This window comes from Puma concolor, chromosome E1 (genome assembly GCF_028749965.1).
Source record: "Puma concolor isolate L17-30 chromosome E1, mPumCon1.1.hap2, whole genome shotgun sequence".
Lineage (NCBI taxonomy): Eukaryota > Metazoa > Chordata > Mammalia > Carnivora > Felidae > Puma > Puma concolor.
The window spans coordinates 35853268-35879902 of NC_141680.1; the positions used below are offsets into that span (position 1 = coordinate 35853268).

Sequence of the window (26635 nt, forward strand, 5' to 3'; positions counted from 1 at the left end):
GAGCCTGAAGGTGCCACCAGAATGGCCCACTTGAAAGATTTGCCTGGAGTCAGGCTTGCAAGGCACCCTGCTTGTGATGGCTCATCTACTTCTCAAACTTCTGCAGAAAGAACAGGAAGACGGAGGGTGAGAGATGAAAGTGAATTTTCAGGTAGGCAAAAGTGAGACACTATACATGAAAAATACCAACCCCAGGACTGCCTGGCAACACACAGCAACCCGGTTTTAAATCCACATAAAACCCAGGCATCCATGTCCCCCTTGGCCACTGCCTGTGACTTTGTGAATACAGACGTGACTCTTGCATAAGATTTTCTAATGGCTATAAAGTTTCTTCTTGACAGAATTTAGATTCATTAGCATGACACTCAGGACTCCAAAAATATATTTCTATTCTTGTGTGACATTCCCCAAATGTTTACTCTGTGCTCCAATCACAAGACTCACTGCCGATCCAGGACCCTGAAAGGATTTTCACATCTCCCTCATGCTTTCTCTCTGAAATATCCTTCCTCTTTTACCTCCTTGGCCTAGCAGACTTGTATGCTCCAGCCTGGTGAATGCTTCTATTGTTTCCCTTGCAAAGTTTTTCATTAATTTCCCTGTTTTCTCGGTGATACAGTAGTCAGACTTTATTACGGTGTTGGAGATATAAACTGTCAAGTACCTCCCTTTCCTCCCCTCTTGGCTCTAACTGATTGAGAACAGATACCAGGAGTCAAATGGGGTTCACAGTCAAATAAACCTCATTAATGATAAAACTAGGCTGGAGAACATAGCATGAATGGAGCCCTACATGAAGCCTTCTTCTCCCTGCCTCACAAATGGAAGACAATCGGTCTCTGGTAAAAGACCTGACATGACCTTCTTCCACCATTCACAGGCTGAGAAGCTGGAACCAAAAGAGCCAAGACCTGCAGGCTGAGCAAGAGGCAGGTCCTACCTGGTCTGTGTACCCTCTAGAGGTTGGACTGTCAAAGAGCCTGATTCCATCAATCCAGTGGTTCTTGGCCACGACTGCATGTTAGAATCACCTAGGAGCTTTGGAAACATTGCTACCCAAACCTCACCCAAGACCAGTGGCGTTTGAATCGCTGGAGGTGGGGCCTAGTGTCAATAGTTTTTAAAAGCTCCTCCATGTGATTTTAATGTGCCACCAGGGCTGAGAATCTCCCAATTAGTCCAAGATGGCAGAAGGAAACGTGAACTTGACCCAATTGATAAACTAGGCTAACGAATGTCAGTGGCTTCACCTGCTTCATTAGTCAGGTTAACACTGCTCACCCCTTGGAAAGAGGTGAATAATGAATGAGTAGAGGATTTCTTTTCAGCTCTTCCCTGCTAGCTAGGCAACAGTGTTCTGTTTATCCTCTTATGGGCTGAGCAAGATATGTGGGAAGAGAATAAATGTTGCTGCCCATTATTTCATTTGAATTTCACAATACTTCCTGTGAGGTATACAGGTAGGCAGAATGGTCTCCGTGTCACAGGGAAGGGAAATTATTTATACATTATCATTCTTATCTTCCTCTTTGATCTTTGCTTCTTTTTATCTGATTATAAAAGATATACGTGGTCATTCTGGGTAATTTAACAAAAACAAAGCAGAAAGCAGAACATAAAAATACATAATTCTACCACCAGCCACTGCTATTATTTTGTTGTATTTCCTTCCAATTTCATTTATATTCTGCCTCTTTCCTTTCACTATATATACTTTTGTATACATACTTTTAATGACAACATGATCTTCTGCCATATGAATATACCACAACTTCTGAGCCATTCACCCAATGGTAGGTATCTAAAATATTTCCTAATTTACACCAGAGTAAATAAAGTTGCAAGTAACATCTCAAGTATAGAGCTTTCTGAATTTCACATTTTTTTCCATAGAATAAGTTATTATAGGTGTGCCTGAGTGGTTCAGTCGGTTAAATGTCAGCTTCAGCTCAGGTCATGATCTCATGGTTTGTGGGTTTGAGCCCCGTGTTGGGCTCTGTGCTGACAGCTCAGAGCCTGGAGCCTGCTTCTGATTCTGTATCTCCCTCTCTCTCTCCCCTCCTCCACTCACAGTCTGTCTCTCTCCCTCTCTCAAGAATAAATAAAACATTAAAAAATGTTTTTAATAAAATATAAAATAAAATTAAAAATGTTTTAAACAAGATATAAAATAAAATAAAATAAAATAAAATTAAGTTAAATTAAATTAAATTAAAATTAAAATGGGGCACCTGACTGACTCACTCAGTAAGCGTGCAACTCTTAATCTTGGGGTCGTGAGTTCAAGCCCCATGTTGGGTTCTGTGCTGACAGTTCAGAGCCTGCTTGGGATTCTGTGTCTCCTTCTCTCTCTCTCTGCCCCTTCCCTGCTCATTCTCTCTCTTTCTCACTCTCTCTCTTAAAAATAAATTTTAAAAAAACATTAAAAACTTTTTTAAAAAGAATAAGTTATTAGAAATGGAATTCCTATGTCAAGGAATACAAAGATTTTTAAGGGTCTTGATATGTTTTTCCATATTGCTGTTTGAAAAAGGTTTTACCAACAAAAGCCATAATAATTTATGAAAACAGCCAAAACACGGGAGTCTTCTTTACTAGTGACAACTCAGAGGGTTGTCCTCACATACTTTAGCAGCAAAAAGGATTCTGCTTTTATCCTTCATTCAGGGGATGTCTTCATTCCATAGGAAATAACAGAGGTACTTCTCAAGTTGGTTATCCTTACAGTGACAGTCATTTGCTTCTCACTACTCCTGGTCAAACCTCCAAGTGATTCCAATAGAGCCTGGGTAAAAGTTGTCACTCTTCCCAAGGAATAACAAGCTTTTGTGTACTCTCCCTGAAGCCACAAAGCTCCATAAAGCAGTCATGGCAAGGTTTACTAGCCTCATGCCACTGCTGGAGGGAAATGGGGTTCAGAGTAATTGCTATCCGAGGTCAAACACTGGTGAGTGTCCAAGCCTAGAGAGTAGCCGGGCCTCCTGGTTCTGTATCTTGGTGCTTTGCCCCCTTCACCTCTGCTGCCTCTCCTTTGTCATGCACTATATAAATGGGATGGATACATCATTGCTTGCCAAAATTATTTCAGGTGTCAGCTGAGAGCTCCCTGCCTCTTGAGATCTAGGCAAGATGGTCTAATTCCTTGTATTAGTTTGCTAGGGCTGCCATTAAAAAAATTCCACAGACTGAGTGGCTTAAACGGTAGAAATTGATTCCTTACAGTTCTGTAGCCTGGAAGTCCAAGATCAAGGTGCCAGCAGGTTGTTTTCTCCAGAGGCCTCTCTTGTTGACTTGTGGATGGTCACCTTCTTGCACATGGCCTTTTCTCTGTGTACATCGTCCCTGGTATTTCTTCCTCTTCTTATAAGAACATCAGTCCTGTTGGATTAGGGTACCACTCTTGTGGGTTTATCTAACCTAATTACTGTGTCTCCAAATATACGTTCTAAAGGACTGGGTGTTAGGACCTCAACATAGGAATTCGGGGGGAGGGTACAATTCAGTCCATAATATCCCTCATTCCACATCCTACGGGAATGTAAAGCACTCCTCAACATGACATCGGTTCTTGGTGGTGGAAAATAAGGGGGGAGCAAGGAGGGGAACTGCACCTCTCTGGTTCCAAACTCTTGCTTTTACCAGATTAAACCAGCGTATTAATCTTGTGTCCGTCCAACATCTACTCTTTCCCCCCTACTTCCTGTTGACATAGAAATGAGAGCCAGCTCTTCTATTTTCCAGGGTAAGATTATTCTCAGAAGCCATGTGGGTGTGTGTTAGATGTTACTAAGAAGTCCAAGAAGAGAAGAGGGAGCAACGGAGTCTATATGAACAATTTCAAATAGGACTCCAGACAGCCTTGTCCTTAGGAGAGCATGCTTACTACATCTGACTCCTGATATCTGTTCTCAACCAGTTAGAGCCAAGAGGGCAGGAGGGGTGGTTAATTGATTGTTTATATCTCCAAGACTGTAGTAAAGTGTGTTCTGTATCACAGAATAAACAGGAGAAGTAGTGAAATTTCACCTCTGGGAATTTTTCACTGGCTACTTCATCCTATGTGGTCCCAAGCCTAGTGCACAGCATGGGTTCTTCTCTCTTGCTCAGCCTTCCTTTATTCCTTCTGGTCCTCAACCTCTAGAATTGCCACTGGAACCCCCAAATTCTTCTCATCCCATTAGGTAGAGTCTTTGACTCTCCATAGCTCCTAACAACAATCTCTGCTCCAGACTGACTTTGAATAGCCAGACCAAACCCCTTGGGAGTTCAGTAAGAGGGAAGACTTTCTCGGGCTCCTGGGCAGCTCAGTCAGTTAAGTGTCTTGCTTCAGCTCAGGTCATGATCTCACAGTTCGTGGGTTCAAACCCCATGTCGGGCTCTGTGCTGACAGCTTGAAGCCTGGATCCTGCTTCAGATTCTGTGTCTCCCTCTCTCTCTGTCCCTCCTTGCTTGCACTCTCTCTCTCTCTCTCTCTCTCTCTCTGTCTCTTTCTCAAAAATAAACGTTTTTTAAAAATATGGAAGGCCTTCAATTTAAACAGCTCCACTTTCCTTAGATGCCAGTCACAGTTTTAAATAGTATTTGTGTCTTCATTACTCAAATAAACCTAATGATTGTTGATATTAGTGAGGGTACATTTTTAACAGCATGGGACTGAAGTGATGAAGTTGCTAAATAAAGAATGAGGTCAGAGTCACTAAAATGCTTGAAAAAAATGTCAGCTGGGATGGATAAAAGCGCACACTGTTGATGAGTGGCTTAAGAATATAAACTAGAAGCATCTGAGAGAGAAAGTTAAGTGCTACACGCTACAGCCCTACAGTCCTCGGTTTGCATTCAGCTACAGCCAGAGTTACGGTTTAGTCCTGCTTGTGACCCCCAACCACATGCCAGGCATTGTTCTAACTGGAAACAACCAAACACAATGAATAAACAGACTATGGTGCACCCACACATCGAAATATTACTCAGAAAAAAAAAAAAAAAAAAAAGAAGCAACCCCTGATACACACAATGACTTGGATGAAGTGCAAAGGCATTATTGTTGAATGAAACAAGCCAGTCCCAAAAGATCAAATGCTACCTGATTCTATTTATTTGACATTCTCAGAAAGACAAAAGCACAGTGATGGACAACAAATCAGTGGTTTCCAGGGATTCAGAGTGGGGGAGGTTGTGATGATACTGATAAATATAAAACTGATCTATATATTACTATCATAGTAGTGGTTCTACAAATCTGTACCCATATTAAAACTCACAGGACTGGGGCACCTGGGTGGTTCAGTTGGTTGAGCATCTAACTCTTGATCAGGTTCAGGTCATGATCCCAGGGTCATGGGATCAAGCCCTGCATCAGGCTCAGTGCTGAGTGTGGAGCCTGCTTCTCTCTCTCTCCCCCTGCTCCCTCCCCCACTCTCTCTCTCTCTCACTCGCTCACTTGCTCTCTCTCTCTTCCCCCTCCCAATAAAACCTCATAGGACTGTACACCCTTAAAAGGTCGATATTAACTGCATATTAATCATAAAAACACTTTTTAATTCCTCAACATAAAAAATAAAAAATGCATTGACATACACAAAATATCTATATGATATGATTCTACCTGATGTTTCTTCAATCCCAAGGCTCCTCACAGATGCCCCAAAGACTACAGTACAAATATGGGAGGAGGCCCAGCAGACTGGCTTCCCATCCCCTTTCAAGTAGAATCTTCCACTCTGACTTTTTTTGTGTGTGTTTATTTTTAAAGAACACTTATTTGGAGAAGAAAAAAAAAAAGCTTACTATAATAAAACCTAATGATTATTTAACATTCAAGAGTTTACTCTGTGCCCAGCACTATGCAAAATGCTTTTTTATATGCATCATCTCATTTAGTCCTCCATGCATATAATCCCATGAGATGTGAATTCATGGGATTCTCTTATTTTAGAGAAGAGGAAAGATGAGGCTTAGAGAGATTACTTAACTTGGCCACAGTCACCCAGATAGTGAGTTCCAAAGCAGGGGGTTGGACTATGGCAGTACCTCTTAGATCCCCTGTTGCTGGGAGTGAGGTTGGCCAGCAACCCCAGTGCTGTACTCTAGAATTTATCAGTGCTTTCATACAAGGCGACGCATGTCATGGGCTGCTCTTTGTCAATGACTGAGCATGGCAGGGGTACTAAAGACAGGCTTATTCCTGGGAGATGGGCATTCCTCTCATGAGTGACTCTCAAGATTCCCCATCAACCTGGCTTTGAGAACTGTTACAGTCTTCCTTCTCCCCTCCCTCCCTCCCATCCTTCCCTCTCTCCTTCATAGAGGCCAGACAGGCAGCAGTCAGATGGCTCTCCCAGCCTTCTCTGGCTCCCTTCTCATTTCCCCCAATGAACCTCTTACTCGGCATCTGCTTCTTGAAGGACCCAAACTAACACATCTTACTCCAGAAGCAAAGTTCTTACAAGGTTTGCAACAAGAGAGCAGTCTGAGTCTTTGAGATGATAATACCTAAGGTATAGGGTTGTCCTTAGGATTAAGCTCCCTGTCACAGATGAAACACCACCAGATATCCCTCACCTGACTTATAGTGGATACTCAATAGTTACTGGATGAATGAAATGAAATGGAGCCTGTATGACCATTAAGCTAGGAGATACTTAGTAAAGGCTTATTTCCTTCTGGTTGTTAAAGAAAACAGAGGAGGGAACAAAAAGCAGATTTCCTCCAGGCATCTGGCAGTTCCCATCTAAGTGTCCATGGGACCACACAGCTATCAGCTTCTTCCTCTCTCCAAACCCAGCCAGACACAGACAGGCCTGGCTGATTCTTCCCACTTCCATCAGCTTTTTATACAAAGAAGAGTTTTATGCTGACATCCATATCTCATGAGAGTCACTTCCATGGGCTGAAAAATCTCTCTCTGAAAGAATTACTCTCATAAAGTGCTGTGAATTGGATGCTGACCTGGAGCCAACCAAAGGAATTTTTCAATACCCACTTTTATATATAAAATTTGTAACCTTTTCCTTCTCATTGAAACTAGGTGGTATTGATTGAGCAGAAATTTCAAGAGAGTGTGTTTGGGGGCTTAATAGGGGTGAGCCTGTGGTAATCGTGGCTACCCACAGTTCATTTAAGATTCCTCACCAAAAGGAGAAAATAAAATCAGAATCAATACTGCCACAGGCACACAGTTTAAAATTTTTTGCGGTGATTTGAGCAGAGCCCCCTTCAGCCACAGGCTGCTCCAATTCCCACCATGGGCCTGTTTCTCCATCATTTGTCAATCAGAGGACAAAGAAGGAAGAACCGAAGGGGGGAATAGATGGAAAGCAATTCCAGCAGAGAGATAAGACATCCAACCCAGTGACAGCAAGGAAAAGAGAGCATAAGTAAGAGCCAACCAGAGAGCAAGACAAATGTGTCCAGAGAACAATAGAGTTCCAAGTGTTCCCAGGCAATGGTGAGCAAGGAACCCTGTCTCCAAAGCTTGTGGGAAAATTAGAAAATGTCAGATCTGGAAGGGTTCAAGAGACTCTTGGTTTGAAAATAAAACTGAAGCTTAGAGGGACAAAGCAGCTGACCCAAGATCTTGAAGAAATGGATGAAGAAGGGACTAGAATCCAGTCAATCATGTTACACCACTACTTTTCTCGGGCAAAACAATCTCACTTCTTATCAGCCTCCCTCTTTCCTACCCTATAGTTGTCTGGAGGACTCTACTTTCAACTTTCTTTAAGCCTTCCAAGGCCCAGGTATCCAATGGTTTATCCAGGTTTTACTTCCACTGTGCTATAGGGCTTATGGACTGGTGCATAAAGCATCACATTACTCAGAGAACCCTGTCGGCAGTGTCCGACAGGTAGAGTCATGGTGCACAGTGAGAGGATGGGGATGGGACTTAGTGTTAAGAGTTCCTCTTTCTTAGGTTGACCAAAAAAGGTGGGTCCCCTTCCAACCATAGCTTTCATATTATACCCTGAATTGTCCTCTCCACTGGCCCACTATATCCTCTTCTGATAATGCATGACTAAAAATCCTAAAGAACTGAGATCCTCTCCCATTGGTCTTGTTCTGATTATGCACTGTCTTGTGTAGAGGCAGGGTGCAGGATGAGTTGATCTTTTGCTGACCAAAAGAAGCCAACTTTACATTATCTTCTCCAACTCATGAGCCCTTTCTCCACGGTCCCATTTCTGGACTGTTTGGTCCATCTAACATCCAACACAAAACTTATCACTCGGTAGAGGCACTCAGGAACTGTGTTGAATGAATGCATGAAAGGGTAAATGAGCTCACACACACAAAAAAAAGTAGTGCTGCTCAAACAGTGACTTTAAAGATAGGGGTTCCTTATGATAAAATGCTGTAGGGTCTTAGAATTCTTGTGGTTGCCTTTAAAAGCAATCACATTTAGGGCACCTGGGTGGCTCGGTCGGTTGGGCGGCCGACTTCAGCTCAGGTCATGATCTCGTGGTCTGTGAGTTCGAGCCCCGCGACAGGCTCTGTGCTGACAGCTCAGAGCCTGGAGCCTGTTTCAGATTCTGTGTCTCCCTCTCTCTGACCCTCCCCCATTCATGCTCTGTCTCTCTCTGTCTCAAAAATAAATAAACAGTAAAAAAAATAAAATAAATAAATAAATAAAAAGAAAAAAAGAAGGCAAAATAAAATCTAATGTGTTTTTTAAAAATAAATAAATAAATAAATAAAAGCAATCACATTTATAATACAGAGAGAAAAACAGAAAAGCATGGACTTTGGAGTGAGATAAACCTCATTCTGAAATCCAATTTCTCAACAATGAGCCATGTGACCTCAGTTAAATTATTTACCTGAGTTCCAAGATATCATCTACAAGAATAGACTAATGGTACATATTCCATGCAGTTGTCATGTGCTAAATGGGATAACATGTGTGTAATTAAATGGGGGAGAACAGCAAGTTTAAAACCATTTAAATAAATGGAGTCTTACCTGGAGATAAGAATCTTGAGCTGGCAGGAATCTAAGTGAAGAGTGGCCTGGCTTAGCCAGCAACCTCATAGTAGTGGCCAACAGAGATAAAAAATAAGGAATTTTAATAGTAAATTTGAAATGACTGACATTGATGTGATATAACTCCTTCTCTCCTCAACCTTCAGTAAAGTCTTCTGCCTTTCTTGCCCCAGAAAGGCCCTTTGTAACTGGAGGGTGGGGAGGAGACTGTGGAGGGAACTGTCCCACATCCAGGTTGGTATGGTGCTTAACAGTCAACAAGAATGATCCAACCAACACTTACTTTCAGCAGAAAAATGAGCTCAGAGCCAGGGCAGACTATGAGAACTTAAGCCTTCAGGAAATTTTCATAAGTTTGGGGGAGGGCTTTGGATGTTCCATACTTCATGGAATAGCATTTTGAATCAATTGTATCTAGATCTTAAAAGATCTGGAAGAGTCAGCTGACTGCGTTACATGTGAAATGCCTTGACATTATAAACCCATGATAAAATATTGTTTTCTTTCCCTTCAAAGACACTATTGACAGATTATGTCTCTTGAAAAGCTTGTTCCACTCTAACCGCTGGCAACTTAGAATAAATGAAAAACAAAGGAATAGGTGGACAATTATCTCAAAGAAAAACACTGTCTGTTCCACCTGGGTGCACATGTCCAGCAAATGAAAGAACACAATAGTTGGTCCATCAATTTCCAGTAACACAACATTTTTTTTTAAGGCACTTGGAAACCCAGATGGCTCTCAAATAGCTGAGCTGCAGCCTTATATGAGTCCTTTTGCCATAACTGCTTGGAAACAAGTAAAGTGCTTAGTTAACTAAGGGCAGAAAAGGAAAGACAAAAAATAAAAATACTCATTTCTTCGAGAAATAGTTCACTCAATCCTCTGGAAATCCTAAAGCTACTCTACTGGGACTGAAATTGCTCAAATCATGTGATGACCTGAAGCCTGCTGGTGCACTGCTTGGGGACCTGTGGATTGCGAGGGCCTCTTGCAACCATGTCTAGAGTGAGAAGGTCCCTACACAACCTTCTGTGCCCTTAGATGTCACCAGTGACATCTGGCTCCACTCTGGAGATGAAAGTGAGAAAACACTTCTCAGCAGTCCACTTCCTCCTCTGACCACCACCAATGACACCAACAACAATCCTGAGCTTCCAAATGATGGGAGAAAGGTCAAGAAAAGAGAGATTTTCCTTCCCTATCCATATGAACTGGACAGTATAGTCTTGCTCCTAAGAAGGTCTCCAAGTCAACTTCTCCCTTCTCACAGCCCCATCCTCTTCATTCCATTATGCAACTCTACAAATTTTATTGATTGAGCACTTTCTATGTTCCAGGAACTGTGCTAGAATAATAGGGATCAATGGCAATCAAAAAATAAGACACATGGGGTGCCTGGGTGGCTCAGTCGGTTAAGCATCTGACTTTGGCTCAGATCATGATCTCCAAATTTGTGAGTTCAAGCCCCACATCAGGCTCTGTGCTGACAGCTCGGAGCCTGGAGCCTGCTTCAGATTCTCTGACTCCCTCTCTCTCTTCCCCTCTCCTACTCATGCTCTGTCTCTCTCAAAAATAAACACTAAAAAAAAAAAAAAAAAAAAAAAAAAAGACACTCTCCCTAATGTCATGGAATTTAACTAAGAGAAAAATGAAAAACATCTTGATGTGGGAGGTCCCCACCATGCTGTGAATTGGGATTCATTTTATTAGCTATATCATTGCTGGTAAAACATGTCAACCTTAAATTAGCCAGTTCTTTTACTAGCAAAATGAGTTTATTCAGGAATAACACAGGAATTGCAATTTGGGACAAGCAAACTATGGAGAACCCACAGGCAAGTCTGAAGAGACCAATGGAAGGCCAGCTTTTATTAGGTTTTAGGAGGAAATTGATTGTTCTGAATAAAAGTTCATTGGAGAAGGACAAACGTTTGAGGTAGAGGAGGTTTTCTGATTGGCTGCCAGTGGTGGTCAGTGCATTGTTGCTGGGGCAGGAAGGGTCTTCCTTCTTTTTCTAAAAGCAGGATTTGAAATTCCTATGTGAAAAATGTCCTCTCTTGTCAAAATAATCTTATCTTCCTTCTGCTGCTCACACAGGCTGCCATGAATGGGATGTGCATGAGAGCTCCCCCTTCAGGACTTCTCAATTCTGGTTTTGTTTGTTTGTTTGTTTGTTTGGGAGGGTTTTGTTTTTGGTTTTTTTTTGTTCTTTGTGGGTTTTTTGTTTGTTTGTTTTTTTGACAGGAAGCAGGATTTCTTGGTGGGCATGAATAGGGAGAGGCAGTGACGAGGTTCTCATGAATGCAGTGTCCGCCATTTGTCCAAGGGGCCATGATTAGGGATGTATTTGACCCCACAGTCATCTGGGATGAGTCGCTTTTCAACCACCATACCTTCAAATTCGTCCACATTACACTTAGTAAAGCCCCTGGCACAAGAACAGACACTCAGATCAATGGAACAGAATAGAGAACCCAGAAATGGACCCACAAACGTATGGCCAACTAATCTTTGACAAAGCAGGAAAGAATATCCCATGGAATAAAGACAGTGTCTTCAGCAAGTGGTGCTGGGAAAAGTGGACAGCAACATGCAGAAGAATGAACCTGGACCACTTTCTTACACCATACACAAAAATAAACTCTAAATGGATAAAAGACCTAAATGTAAGACAGGAAAACATCAAAATCCTCAAGGAGACAGCAGGCAGAAACCTCTTTGACCTTAGCAACAGCAACTTCTTATTCTACACATCTCCAGAGGCAAGGGAAACAAAAGCAAAAATGAACTATTGGGACCTCATCAGGATAAAAAAACTTCTGCACAGCAAAGGAAACAATCAGCAAAACTAAAAGGTAACCAACAGAATGGGAGAAGATATTTGCAAATGACATATCAGATAAAGGGTTAGTATCCAAAATCAAGAAAGAACTTATCAAACCCAACACCCCAAAAACAAATAATGCAGTAAAGAAATGGGCAGAAGACATGAATAGACACTTCTCCAAAGAAGACATCCAGATGGTCAGCCGACACATGAAAAAATGTTCAACATCACTCATGATCAGGGAAATACAAATCAAAACCACAATGAGATACCCCCCTCACACCTGTCAGAATGGCTAATATTAACAACGTAGGCAACAACAGATGTTGGCGAGGATGCGGAGAAAGAGGATCTCCTTTGCACTGCTGGTGGGAATGCAGGCTGATGCAACCACTCTGGAAAACAGTATGGAGGCTACTCAAAAAATTAAAAATAGAACTACCTACGACCCAGCAATTGCATTACTAGGTATTTATCCAAGGGATACAGGTATGCTGTTTCTAAGGGGCGTATGCACCCCCATGTTTATAGCAGCACTATCAACAATAGCCAAAATATGGAAAGAGCCCAAACGTCCATTGATGGATTAATGGATAAAGAAGATGTGTTATATATGTGTATATATATATATATATATATATATATATATATATCCATCCAATGGAGAATTACTTGGCAATCAAAAAGAATGAAATCTTGCCATTTGCAACTATGTGGATAGAACTAGAAGGTATTATGCTAAGCGAAATTAGTCAGTCAGAGAAAGACAAATATCATATGACCTCACTCATATGAGTGAACATAAGGGAAGGGAAGAAAAATAATATGAAAACAGGGAGGGGGACAAAACAGAAGAGACTCATAAATATGGAGAACAAACAGGTTACTGGAGGGGTTGGGGGAGGGGGGATGGGCTAAATGGGTAAGGGGCATTAAGGAATCTACTCCTGAAATCATTGTTGCACTATATGCTAACTTGGATGTAAATTTAAAAAATTAAATTAAATTTAAAAAAAAAAGTAAAGTTGGAACAGCACGTGACTCTTGATCTTGGGGTCATAGAGTCGTGAGTTTGAGCCCCACGTTGGGTGTAGACATTACTTATAAATAAGTAAATAACATTTAAAAAATCAAAAACAAACAAACAAACAAAAACTTATTAAAGTCCCCCTTCTTGGAAATTTGGATCTTCTGGCAACCAGGAAACTTGAACTTGGTCATATGTAGGACCTCAATCACATGCTCCTTGTTCTGTAACTTGGTTCAGATGGACATGATGACTTGGTCAATGTGGACCCTGGCCACTGTGCCCCAGGTCTTTCCAAAGGCACCGCACACACCTGTCTGGAGCCTAGATTGGAGAAGGCATGAGGCCAAACTTCAATGTCCACCAGAAAAAGCTGTCTCCAAGGTCCCTGAGGGCAGCCCGTACAATCAACAGGCGCATACACTACCAAGGAGGCTGCTGTTTGCAGCCATTTTACTCTCTTTTAAACAAGGTTTCCTTTATTCATTTTCACAAACACATCCACTACTCTGCACACAAGACTCTTCCCATAGAACAACCACTGTACAGAACCATTTGTGGAAATGTTTTATTCCCACTCCTCTGGAAGGCAGCACAGACTTAAGCCTCCCCCTTTGGGGATGTCATACTCTCACATGCAAACAATACCAGTATTTTGTGGATCTGACTAGGTGCGTCTATGAGGCATGATTGTTCTTGCCCAATGACTACTATGCAGCAGGCACAGAAGTTGTTGCATGCACATATATCGTTAATGAGTTCTCACAATAGCACTGTAAGGTGGGTACGATTATCACATTTTTAAAAATGAAATTCAGGGGCGCCTGGGTGGCGCAGTCGGTTAAGCGTCCGACTTCAGCCAGGTCACGATCTCGCGGTCCGAGAGTTCGAGCCCTGCGTCGGGCTCTGGGCTGATGGCTCGGAGCCTGGAGCCTGTTTCCGATTCTGTGTCTCCCTCTCTCTCTGCCCCTCCCCTGTTCATGCTCTGTATCTCTCTGTCCCAAAAATAAATAAACATTGAAAAAAAAATTTAAAAAAAAATAAAAATGAAATTCAGGTTCTGAACGTATGAGCAAATTTGCTAAAGATCACACAGAAAACAATTAGTGAAGGGGACTTAAAGAGAAATTAAAAAACAATCCCACTTACAATTGCATCAAAAAGAATAAAATACACAAGAGTAAATTTAACCAAGGAGGTGAAAGACCTGTGTGCTGAAAACTACAAAGCAATGTGGAGAAAACACAAATAAAAAGAAATATATTCTGTTTTCTGGAATAGAAGAATTGATATTGTTCAGATGTCCATACTACCTAAAGCAATCTATGGATTCAAGGCAGTCTCTATCAAAATTCCAATGGCATTTTTCCTAGAAATAGTACAAATAATCTTAAAATGTGTATGGAACCAGAACCATGGGGTGCCTGGGTGGCTCAGTCAGTTAAGCGGCCGACTTCGGCTCAGGTCATGATCTCGCAGTCCATGGGTTCGAGCCCCGCGTCAGGCTCTGTGCTGAGAGCACAGAGCCTGGAGCCTGTTTCGGATTCTGTGTCTCCCTCTCTCTGACCATCCCCTGTTCATACTCTGTCTCTCCCTGTCTCAAAAATAAGTAAAACGTTAAAAAAATTTTTAAAAATGTGTATGGAACCATAGAATATCCAAATAGTCAAAGTAATCTTGAGAAAGAACAAAACTGGAGGCATCACGTTTCCTGAGTTCAAGCTACACTGCAGAGCTGCAGTAATCGAAACAGTATAGTATTGGCATAAAATTAGACACACAGATCAATAGAACAGGATTGAGAGCCCAGAAATAAACCCACGCAAATATGGTCAATTAATCTATAACAAAGAATCCAAGAATAGACAATGGAGAATAAACAGTCCCTTCAATAAATGATACTAGGAAAACTGGACAGCCACATGCAAAACAATGAAACTGGACCACCGTCTCCTACCACATACAAAATTAATTCTAAAAGGGTTAAAGATTTGAATGTAAGACCTGAAACCATAACATTCCTAGAAGAAAACATAGGTGATAAACTTCTTGACATTGGTCTTGGCAATGATTTTCTGGACTTCACAAAAGCAAAGTCAACAAAAGGAAAATCAAAAAGTGGGACTACATCAAACTACAAAGCTTCTGCATAGCAAAGGAAATTATCAACAAAACGAAAAAGCAACGTATCAAATGGGAGGAAATATTTCCAAATCACATATCAGATAAGAGCTTAACATCCAAAATGTATAAAGAACTCTTACAGGGGCGCGTGGGTGGCTCAGCCGGTAAGCGTCCGACTTCAGCTCAGATCATGATCTCATGGTTTGTGAGTTCGAGACCCTCCTCAGGCTCTGTGCTGACCGCTCAGAGCCTGGAGCCTACTTTGGATTCTGTGTCTCCCTCTCTCTCTGTTCCTCCCCCACTCACTCTCTGTCTCTCTCTCAAAAATAAGTAAACATTAAAAAAATTTAAAAAAGAACTCTTACAACGAGAGCAAAAAAAATTTTTTTATTAAAAAATAAACAGAGAATCTGAATAGAGAGTTTTCCAAACAAGACATACAGATGGCCAACAGGTACATTAAAAGGTGCTCAACATTACTAATAATCAGGGGAATGCAAATCAAAACCACAATGAACTATCACCTTTACACCTGTCAAAATGGCTATTATCAAAAAGACAAGAAACAGCAAGTGTTAGCAAGGATGCAAAGAAAAGGGAACCCTTTTGCACTGTTGCTGGGAATGTAAATTGGTGCAGCCACTGTGGAAAACAATACAGAGGTTCCTCAAAAAATTAAAAACAAAACTACCACATGATCCAGCAATTCCACTTGTGGGTATTTATCCAAAGGAAATTAAAACTCCCAACTCAAAAAGATATACACACTCCTGTGTTCACTGCCGCATTATTTAGAATAGCTAAGACATGGAAGCAACCTAAGTGTCCACAGATGGACAAATGGGAAAATAAGTGTGGTCTATATACAACAGGATATTATTCAGCCATCAAAACAAAAGAAGAAGAAGAAGGAAATCCTTCCACCTGCAACAACATGGATGGGCCTTGAGGGCATTATGCTAAGTGAATAAGTCAGACCGACAAAGACAAATACTCTATGGTCTCACTCAGATATGGGATCTAAAAAAAAAAAAAGAAAAGAAAGAATAAAAGAGGCCGTGGCAGGATAAGGAATGCAAAGAGCTGTTAGTAAGCTGGTGGTTGTTGTCAATAAATCTTGGTCCAAAACTACTAAAAAGTTGCCAGAACTGTGTGAGAAGTTTTCTACTGCTCTCCTCTTGGGAAGGGGCTTGGCAGGAGAGGGAGTAGGGAGAAAGGAACTCAAGGTGAGATGAAAAGCTACTGCAATTATTCCCTACACTGATGTTTACTGAGAGGCACCAAAGGGGAGAAAAAATCTCTCTCCAGCCCAAGGCGAAGCTATCTCAACACAACTATTCCTTATTGAGCATCTGCTATGTGCTTACTTATGGTATTACCTTTAATGGTCACAATATCTGTGAAAGTAAGGTGACATCTCTATTTTTAAATAAACTTTTAATTTTATAGTTGTTTTAGATATCTAGAAAAGTTGCAAAGATAGTGCAGAGATTTCCAGTGTATTCCTCCCACAGTTTTCCCCATTGTCAATCTCTTAACATCACCGGGGTACATTTGTCAAAACTAAACAACTGACATTGTTAGGTTACTATTAACCAAATTCCAGACCGTATTTGGATTTCACCAATTTCCCCATTAATGTCCATGTCTGAGTCCATTCAGGCTGCTGCTATAATAACAATACCATAGGGGTGCCCACGTGGCTCAGTCAGTTGAGCATGCGACTCCTCTTTTTGACTCAGGTCATGGGATCAAGCCCTGTATCAGGCTCTGCACTGAACATGAAGCCTGCTTGGGATTCTCTCTCTCTCTCTCTCTCCCCCTCTTTCTTCTCTCTCACTCCTGCTCTTTCTCTCTCTAAAAAAATAAATAAATAAAAATAAATATGCCATAGACTAGGTGGCTTAAACAGTAGAAACTTATTTCTCACAGTTCTGGAAGTTGGAAAGTCCTAGATCAAAGTGTAGGTAGATCCAGTGTCTGGTGAGAATCCACTCTGGTTCATAGAGAGTTGTCTTCTCACTATGTCCTCAACATGTCAGAAAGGGCCAGGTTGCTCCCTGGAGTCTCTTTTATACAGGTTAAAAAAAAAAATTGTAAATATGTGAGAAGCTGGAGCTGTTAACTAACCTTATTTTTATCATATAATTTTGATATATATCATCATATTGTGTCCCTTAAACATATATGCTGTATGTCAATAATATCTCAATAAATCTGTAAAAAAAATAAATAAAACTTCTTCCTGATTACTGGGCTATTCAGAGTCCCTACCTCTTCTTGAGTCGATTATTGTAAATAATATTGTCTCAGAAAATCGTGCATTCCTTAGAATCTCAAATTTGTCTCTGTGTAATGGAATTGAATATCCCACTTTAATATCAGTTACTAAATCCTCTAATTCTTCACTTTCTGTGATTATGTTTTCTCCTAATTCTTGATTTGAGTTGCTAGCAACTTGTCTAATATCTTACCAATTTTTTTAAGTCTGCCATAATTTTGGTTTGCTTTACATAAGTCTATTTTGTTTGCCAATTATTGAATTAAATCCTGCATACAGTCATTCCTTATTGAAAAGCAAAGTATTTCAGGCTATGCATTTTCTCTGAGTACAATGCTAGTCATTCTGTAAGTTCTAATATCTAGTGCCCTTAATGTCGTTATTGTCTAATAATACTCTAATTGTACCTCTTATATTCCCCCTGACTAAGCATTATTTAAGTGAATGCTTTGCATTTGTTATGTTTTTTTTAAATTTTTGAGTGGTTGAGTTTTTAGTTCAACTCTTTTTTTATCAATAATGTTGCCCTTAGAAAATATGACCTGTATGATTTCCCTATTTTAGAACATGAGACAGTTTTATGGCCCAGTGTTTAAACAGTCTTTTAACCCTGATGAAGGGGAGAAAGAACAATTTCGATTTACTGCAGAATTCCAGAGATCCAGCAGACTGAGGGAAGAAGCTGAAGCTGTAAAATACCACAGCGGAAGTTTTATCTCTGTGTTCATAATCTTCTGCGCCATGCTGGAGTGGCCGCCAGGAGTTGCTGGGGAGTGTCCAGTGTTTTGCCTCGTGGGGACATCTGGGCCAAGTGCCGTCTGTAAGTAGGTACCACGTGGGCACAAGGCACTTAATGAGTTCTTGCAGGATTCAGATAGGACTCGAACTGCCTGCAGCCCACCCTTGCGTCTAGTTGGCGTCTCTCAGAGTGAAGCAGCGTTGCTGAATTCTGAAGAAGTCTCCCCTACTCACCTTCCAGGCAAGCTTTTCTCTCTCTCTCTTTCTTTTCTTCTTTCCTTCTTTCTTTCTTTCTTCTTTCTTTCTTTCTTTTTCTGAAGCTCAAAACAGCCTATTGGCAAAGTACTCATAGAGGTATAGGTTAATATTTCCCCTTCGGACATATACTTACCATTCAAGGATACGAAATCAAAGTCATTGAAAGGTGCGACCGTTACAGAATATGTTCTGCCTGAGAGTTTGGTTTTAGCTGAGCCTCAAGATCACATCCCACCCCTACCAGAATAGCAGATGTCCCTTAGTCACCAGAGCTCACTGTCAGTAATATCTTACATCTGAAAATAAATCCAGCTTTAGGCAGCTTGACCACATATGCGCCTCTGAAACTATGGCAACAGAAAGTCCTTTTACCTCTGAGTCCCAATTAAAAGTGTTCTGTTGGCTATAATTGGAATGTTTGGTCTCCAAAACTAGTATATCAAAGCAATCATGTAAGCCTCAAATGTCACCATCACACAAATTGATATTTCCCATGCAAGCGGCTAATGAGTGGTCAGACCAAAGAGCATGTGTGATTGAGGTTACAGAGAACAACTGGATAAATTCATTTGGGGATCTTTTTCTCTAGGCCCCATCTGACCCACCAAAGGGTGGGGCGAGAAAAGGTGGAGATTTTCAAGTCTGGGTATCCAGGAGGGTAGAGGGGCTTTTAATAGAAACTATTAAATGCTTGAAGAGTAGGTTTCATGTAAAGAATGACACTTGGTGAGAAATGTATTTGATTTTACTCTACTAGAAAGCCAGGCGTCTGGCACTGAACCAGGACGCATCATGTTTGAGTTTCCTGCCTGGTTAAAAAAAAGAGAAAAAGAATGTGGGGTGGGGGAAGGAGGAAGGAGGAAGGAGGAAGGAGAAAGGAGGAGAAGGAAGAGGAGGAAGAGTGTTGATTAGTAATAAGAATGTCTTTTTTTGAACATTATACTTTCAGATTGGTTTTATCTTTGTTTCTGATTGATTCTTAGCAGTAGCATGGAACAACTCAGCTTTTAGTCTCTCCTCTGTTAAGTATGAAATGATCTATAAACAAACACTTAAAAACATGCAATTGAAATGGATCTTGTGATCCTTTTGTAATGTGAAAATCTCCTGGTAATGTAAATAATTTCACCTCCTAAAAATCTGTTCGCTAACATATTCAGTGCTGTTTAATAATGTTAAAAGACTATTTTCTGGGCCTTTATTTTCTGGGAATTAGCAGATAGATCGATGATAGATAGATAGATAGATAGATAGATAAGATAGAGGGAGGGAGGGAGAAATTTCTTTCTTCTTGGATGATATCATAGGAATATGCAAATAACAGAAAGATCAACCGACAGTGGTTTCATCAACTCAGAAGGTAGACATTACATGTCTACAACTCACATGCTCATCCCTGGGAAATGTGCTCTTTTAGTGGACATGCTGCTACCTTTCAGCTGGGGTTAGGTTAATGAAGAAGGGAGAAGAGTTATTGGGTAAGCAACTACCATATTCCCTCCCCATCTAACACATCTAGAAGGCATGGTGCTTTTTAGAGCAATGATCATTCAGCTTTCAATTGAGGATTTCAAGTCATACACCATCTGTCACTATTTTAAATGAATTCAAGTCAAAAAACTTGGGATCACATGCTGGCCTGGCCACTAACTCTGTGACCTTGGACAACAAAGTGATTCACTTTTATTTCTTAGTAAAATGAGATAACTTAAAGCAATCACTGGAAAGACCCTGAAATTCTATGCTTCCATGCTACATCCTTAGCTGGTATATACCCAGGTTCTCTGATATTGGTCTCCTGAACCCCGATCCCCACCCTTTATTCCTGGGAGATAGTCTTCCAAGGACCTAGGAGCATCGCTGCAGGAATCATAGTGCTTTGGAGAAATGAAAATATCCCCTTGTATCCCTTATACAGAGAAGATTGGAAAGCAGTGGTGGTTCTAAGGTGACATACCTGATCCATTTCAGCAAGGCCCCCAGGCTCTGTGTGACCAGCACACCTGTGCCAGAGGTAAAATGATCTCCACTGGAAGTGAGGAAGACAGAACCAACCTCTGCCACCACCACTGCACACGGACTGCTGGGGAAGCTCCTAGAAGAGAAGTAGCAAACAGGAAGGAAGTGAGAAGAGAGGATTGAGAAAAGTTTAGGGTGACATGTGAAGTCTTGCTCAGATACAAACCCTACGGCATCCACGGTGCTTTCTGTCCTCCCGCTGTCTCCATCCAGGAACCTCATCCTCACATAGCTAAACCCCCTTTCCAGTGAGCTGGAGAAAATGTGAGAGTTCTATTTGTTACATGCAAGAGGGGCCTATTACATTCTGCATCAGGAACCTGTTTTACTTACACTGTTGTGGGTGAACCCTGTTCTATCCAGAGAAGTTTCGCCCTCCACCTCTTTCAGCTCTGCCTACCCACCCTCTCACTGCATCCGATTTATCGGTGAACAGAGACTTTCCATAGCTGCCTCTGGTTAGCTGATAAATTGGGCTTTGCAATGCATCTGTGGCTTTATATCACCCACTAAATTTTTTTAGATATTTAATAAGAGAGAAAGCTGGTCTCTGCTGGAAATAATCCTCAAAGGAGTACAGCAAATAGAAGAAGAAAAAAGGGCCCTTTTCCCATGCAAACTGCACACGTTAGAACCAGATCTACCAAAGTATCTGAGAGATCTCTGAAGTTTCTGGAAGGAAAGAAATTGCTCAGACCTCTAAGGACTCATTAGAGAAAGAGAAATAACAGAAACTTCATCTAGATACAAAGAATTTCTTCACTCTTTTTTGGACTACTATTTCACATCTCACACCAAAGTGAAACCACAAAAGTTTCATGAGAAATCCATGTGAGAAAATAAAAATGGCACAAAGCCTGGAAGTCATAACTTCCAGTTGTAACTCAGTAAAAATGTTTCTAAATCTTTGAAACATTAGCCAAGTCAAAAGATAAATGAAAACTGGAGAGAAATGTGTAAACTGTATTACAAATAAAGACATAATTCCCTTCATATATAAAAAGCACCTGCAAAACCAATAAGAAAAAGACCAACAATCCAGCAGAAAAAAAGAAAACTGGCAAAGAATAAGAACATGACTGTTCACTGAGTAGGTAATACAAACAGAAAGCAAACATTAAAATGCTCAACTATGAGAGCTCAGTTATGCTAGGGAGGAACAGACACATTTTTCCTCCCTAAGCCCAACTCTGTCTTTCAGAAATAAATTTTGATATTCAGAGTCATTTTGTCAAAACTTATCACCCCACACGAGCCTACCTCCAAATCACACATGAAATAGATGAGCTACAGATTGAACAAGGCAGATAAGTGTCTATTTGGTGGGATTTCAGGATTGTTAATAAGGCTCCCCAAAATGATTCCCATGTTGCCCACCAATGTCTGAACTCCCACCATAGGAGACCTATTCATTTAGTTTACAGACTTCCCTGTTGAAAGCAAATAGTCATGAGAGAAACAGGCCCTGAGCCTTCTAATTATTTCTTGGTGTGAGCAGCACAATAGCAACTTCATAACTTTGTGTTATGTTTTGCCATTTACAATATACTGTCACAACAGGATCTATCTTGTCTTGTCAATCACTCTGTAGAATAAGAAAAGGGAATATGATTCCAATTTCATGGATACCTCTTCATTGATGGAGGCACACCTCAAGCGCAAGCTTTCTGATTCCTAATCCTAAACACTTTTCAGCACCCTATGCTCTATGTAGATCTGTAACGCCTTTCCTGGGATGGCATTGTGGCGGGGGGGGGGGGGGGGGGGTGGAGTGAAAGTGTAATACCATGACGTGCTGTTGTTGCTAAGAGTGAGTGAAGGGAAATGAAAGAGAAAGAGCCACCAGAGAGGAAATGGCACCACAGTCATGGTCAACCACACTAAAGACACATTCAACTCACAATTTCATTTGCCGATCTGAAAATAGACCTGGTCATTTGTAACCCCTTCTCACCTCCCAAGTATGCCATGAAAAGAAAGTAAACACCTCAATGTTTCCCAAAAAGGGATTGCTGGAAATTTCTGAACACCTGCTGATTGGAAGCATTTGAGTTTACTCATATTCTTGCCACTGTGGCCAGCCCACTCTTCATCCTGCCCACCATTTTCATCTCAATGACCACATTTTTTCATTTCTACAAGTTCTGCTTTATTCTTTTCCCACATTCTCACTTCTTTCTGTTATAACTTTGATGATTTTTTAAGTACACTCATTTCATGGTCTCCATCAAATAGCTCTGTGATTGGATGTTACTGGGTTCCATCCCTACTATATGTTTTGCCTGATGACCCTTAGATATGGCAGATGGCTTCCTCGTGCATTTTGTAATTTGGCTTTTAAGATTATTCTAGCGGAGCTTCATCTATGGAAGCACCAAGTGGGCAGAATTAAAAATCTACCCAGCTTCCTAAGGTAGTTTTATATTTGCAACTATAGTCATTCTGAGGGTATCACCTGCACGGAACAAGTGGTATGTTCATTTTTCGGTTTGGGGGTTTCCAAGACCTTGCATGCAGTATACATTAGAACCCCAAAGTTGTGCAAGGAGTCTGTTATAAATGTATACTGTTATGAATTCTCAAAAGGAAATTAACCCTCACTCAGAACCCGGGAGACAGATAAATTCCATTGCAGTATCTCTGCCATGGAATATAATATCTAATCATTTCTCCAAGTACATAGCCTTTCAAGTACCCCAGATGTTTTCAGAGGTCTCAGTTCCAATTCCTTGTCACACAAGAGCCCAAGATCTCATCTCCCATCTCTATGTGAGCTTCGGAATCTAAAACCCTTGTTTACCAGAAACAGTAAACTCTCGCCTCTCAACATTGCTGGACCATCATCAGTCCTTGTCATTATCCCCTCTGTTTTCAGCTCCTGGGAATTTCCCCTTACTTTTTAGGCATTTGAAAGGATGTTTGTTATAGTCTACTCAGCATTTCTAGGCATTTTCTAGTAGGAAGCTTTTCAGACTACTTAGTTTATTATATTATTGAAAATGGAACCACAAGTCTCTTTATATACATTATTCAATTTAATCCTCATCCTATTCCTGCAAGATAGATAATCATAGTCCCATTTCACAAGTGAGGAAATTGAGACTCACAGAAGTTAAATAATTTTCTCAAGGTCACACAACTAATCCTGACCTTGAAGATCATGTTCTTTCCCCTATTATGTCTGAAGAGCTAGCCTGTTTCCTCTACTGTGTCTGAAAGGAGCCCAGAGCTTTTGAAGAGTTTAAACTGAAGAGTCCTTTGAAAATTCTCCTTGAAGAACATTATTTTTTTTTAAGTTTTGGCAGGGTTCCATTATTAATTATAAGGGTGAATGGTAAGCCAAAGAATTACGAAGCCTAAATGTGGCTTGATGTCACCTTTGGGGAAAACATCAAGAATCACTGACTAGGCTTGTGTTTGAACATACTGAGAATGTGAGAGAGGCAGACCTTCCCTCCCCAAGCAGTCAACCTCATTATATCCAAGGGTGGGTCAGCAGAAGGTCTGGAGGACTGGCTCTGCCTGAAATATGTAGGAGAAAGTGGATCAGGAGAGGTTAATGTCCATGCTGTGGAATCATGAAACCAATGAAAACCTGGATCATTGGGTTAGAAACTGGCCCAAGGCCAAACACAAATATAGTCATAATTGGAGCCTTCCCAAGTAGAAAAAGGTTATTAGTGGAATCACATTAATCACAATGATTAATGCTGAAACCCGAGCTTTTTATTATGGAAAAGGCTAGGAAGAGTCTATTGACAGAGAGAAATAAAAAGGTTCCAGTTTTGCAGAAAATAGTGAACACAAGAAGGACAGTAAATATTCAGGATGTGATTTGAAATCAGAAACCTGGATGAGTCACACAAATCATGCTTAAAAGCCGCTTATGCAAAGAAGTTTGCCAGAAAGCAAATGTGCCTACAGATGGCCCATCAGGAGGCAGTTGGGTAGTCCCTGAGTGCTGCAAGGGCAGCCAGACTAAAGGACAGGGCGGAGGGGAGGAGGGGAGGAGGGGAGGAGGGGAGAAGGGGAGGAGGGGAGGATGAGCCCAGAACAGGGATCAGGGAACAGGGATCTTGCCATCCACAGACTTCCTTAGTTCACAGCCTGCCAAAGGTTGTGCCAGGATAGGTCATCTTGGAACCCCAGAGCCTTCACACGCTTTTACTCCAGATAAGCAGGACCAAAGACACAGGGCTAACTGGGTGCAAGCTGTGCGTTTAAGAAGAAATTGCAAGGAAGAGTGATTAATCAAAATGAAAGTACATAGATCGAAGCCTCACCCTTGAATCCAAACCAAGCTAGATGAGAGGTTGGTCGGTGACTAAGAGGATGCAGAAAAATGAGGCCACTTAAAAAGGAAGGAGAAATGTGACCCCGGAAAAACCTCTAAACTGGAATTAGGTGCTCAGAAGGCTTTTGATGGTCTGACCATCACCATTGACGTGGGCCCAAACTGATAGGCTTCCCAAACTGAGAACAAACCATTAAATAATTTTTCCCTGACTTATATTTTATAGGAAAAAAAAATTCTGGAAGAAGAGAGGCAGATTGTGTGTCTTTTAAAATTAATTTATAACATGCCTGTTTCCAAAACGATCCAAAGTAAGTCATAATATTAAAGTATACGCACAAGGTAGTTACATAAAGATTCTTGGCAAAGTCTGGCTCACTCTTCATCAAACTCATTTCCTCTTCTTACTAGATATAAACTAGACCACATTTCCTCCTGTGCAAGTAGGAATGACTGAGTTCTAGCCAATAAAACATGAGCAGAAGTATGTGCACCAGTTTCAGGACTGGCCCATAAATACCTCCCTAGCCTGACCATCCATGCCCTTTCTTCATCTTCCATCTACATACGGAGGACTCTGAAGCCCCAAAGTGGAATGAGCCTAAGTCCCTGATCTCTGCTTGTGGAAGAACCACCTGATGATTTGGGAATACCCATTTGAACTTTACATGAGAAAGAAATTCCTAATGTGATGAGCCACTGGAACTTGGAAGATTATTTGTTACAGCAGCTAGCATTACTCAACACAGAACTTGGTAACTTGGAGAGGAATATTGGCATAACAAAAATCTAAAATACACCGCATTGGCTTAGCAATCTGGTGGCAGGCAGAGAGGAATCTGTGAGGCCCATAATACTCTATGGCAAAACATTAAAACGGTTACATGCCATAACCTGGATGGCAGATCAGGTACAATGGATAATGAGCCTGTAGCTCTAGATAAGTAGTTGAGAAAAGACCCAGATATCTTTTGGTTTTTAATAAGGAGAGAGGGAGGGGGTAGAAAGAGAGATTGTACTTGGAACCTCTAAAGACTGAAAAAGCTTACCATTTCAAGACCCCAGATAGTCATAGTTTAGAACAAAAAAATTTTTAAAGAAATATGCCCCAGCAAGACCCTGCCCTAGGATAAAGCTTAGATTCAGGAGAGGCACCTTCCCACCAAAGCATATTTTTGCAGATGGCATCCAATTATGACAAGTATGCAAAGAAGCCAGATCAGGGAATTTTGGCTGGAAAGGATTTGGAACGCGGCTCCTGGTAATTGGGACTGCCTGGGAGGAAAGAAACAAGACGAGAATTGATTGAGTTTGGGGGATTTTTTTCCCCCAAAGAAGTGTGACTGGCCAGATTTGTGTGATCGGGTACCAGGCCAGAAAAGCTCTACAATCCCCAAGAGGGGGCATCCTCCCAAAGCCCACTTTACTTTTTTTAATATGAAATTTATTGTCAAATTCGTTTCCATACAACACCCAGTGCTCATCCCAACAGGTGCCCTCCTCAATACCCATGACCCACTTTCCCCTCCCTCCCACCCCCATCAACCCTCAGTTTGTTCTCAGTTTTTAAGAGTCTCTTATGGTTTGGCTCCCTCCCTAACTTTTTTTTCCCTTCCCCTCCCCCATGGTCTTCTGTTAACTTTCTCAGGATCCACATAGGAGTGAAAACATGCGGTATCTGTCTTTCTCTGTGTGACTTATTTCACTTAGCATAACACTCTCCAGTTCCATCCACATATGCCACAATGCCATATTTCATTCTTTCTCATTGCCAAGTAGTATTCCATTGTGTATATAAACCACAAGTTCTTTATCCATTCATCAGTTGATGGACATTTAGGCTCTTTCCATAATTTCCAAAGCCTACTTTAGAAGGCTGTGGAGGAAAAGGACTTGGTAGACTCTTACAGAGGGTGCAGTAGGAGTTATACAGGACAATGAACAAGGAAATAAGGAAATTCTTCAACCAAATCCGAGTCAGGTCAGTTCAAGAAACTTCCCAATAATAGGCAGTGACAGGCCTCACCCCACGTCTCTGACAAAACCCCCTTCTTGCTTTGAACCAGCCACATGTGGTTCCC

General features: G+C 41.2%; 1 long non-coding RNA gene and 1 pseudogene across 2 annotated transcripts in view; both read right to left on the reverse strand.

Annotated features, from left to right (window-relative positions):
* LOC147574261 (uncharacterized) overlaps positions 1-20332 on the reverse strand; it is a 110361-nt gene extending 90029 nt beyond the window's left edge. For both annotated transcript variants that reach the window (XR_015244065.1, XR_015244066.1), the window contains exons 1-2: positions 20199-20332; positions 16895-17033 (exon numbers count right to left, since the gene is read on the reverse strand). This is a non-coding gene — a long non-coding RNA (uncharacterized LOC147574261). The remainder of the gene's footprint in view (positions 1-16894; positions 17034-20198) is intronic.
* Positions 13212-13309, reverse strand: LOC112855864 (small nucleolar RNA SNORA70; annotated as a pseudogene).
* Positions 20333-26635: the final 6303 nt, after the last annotated feature.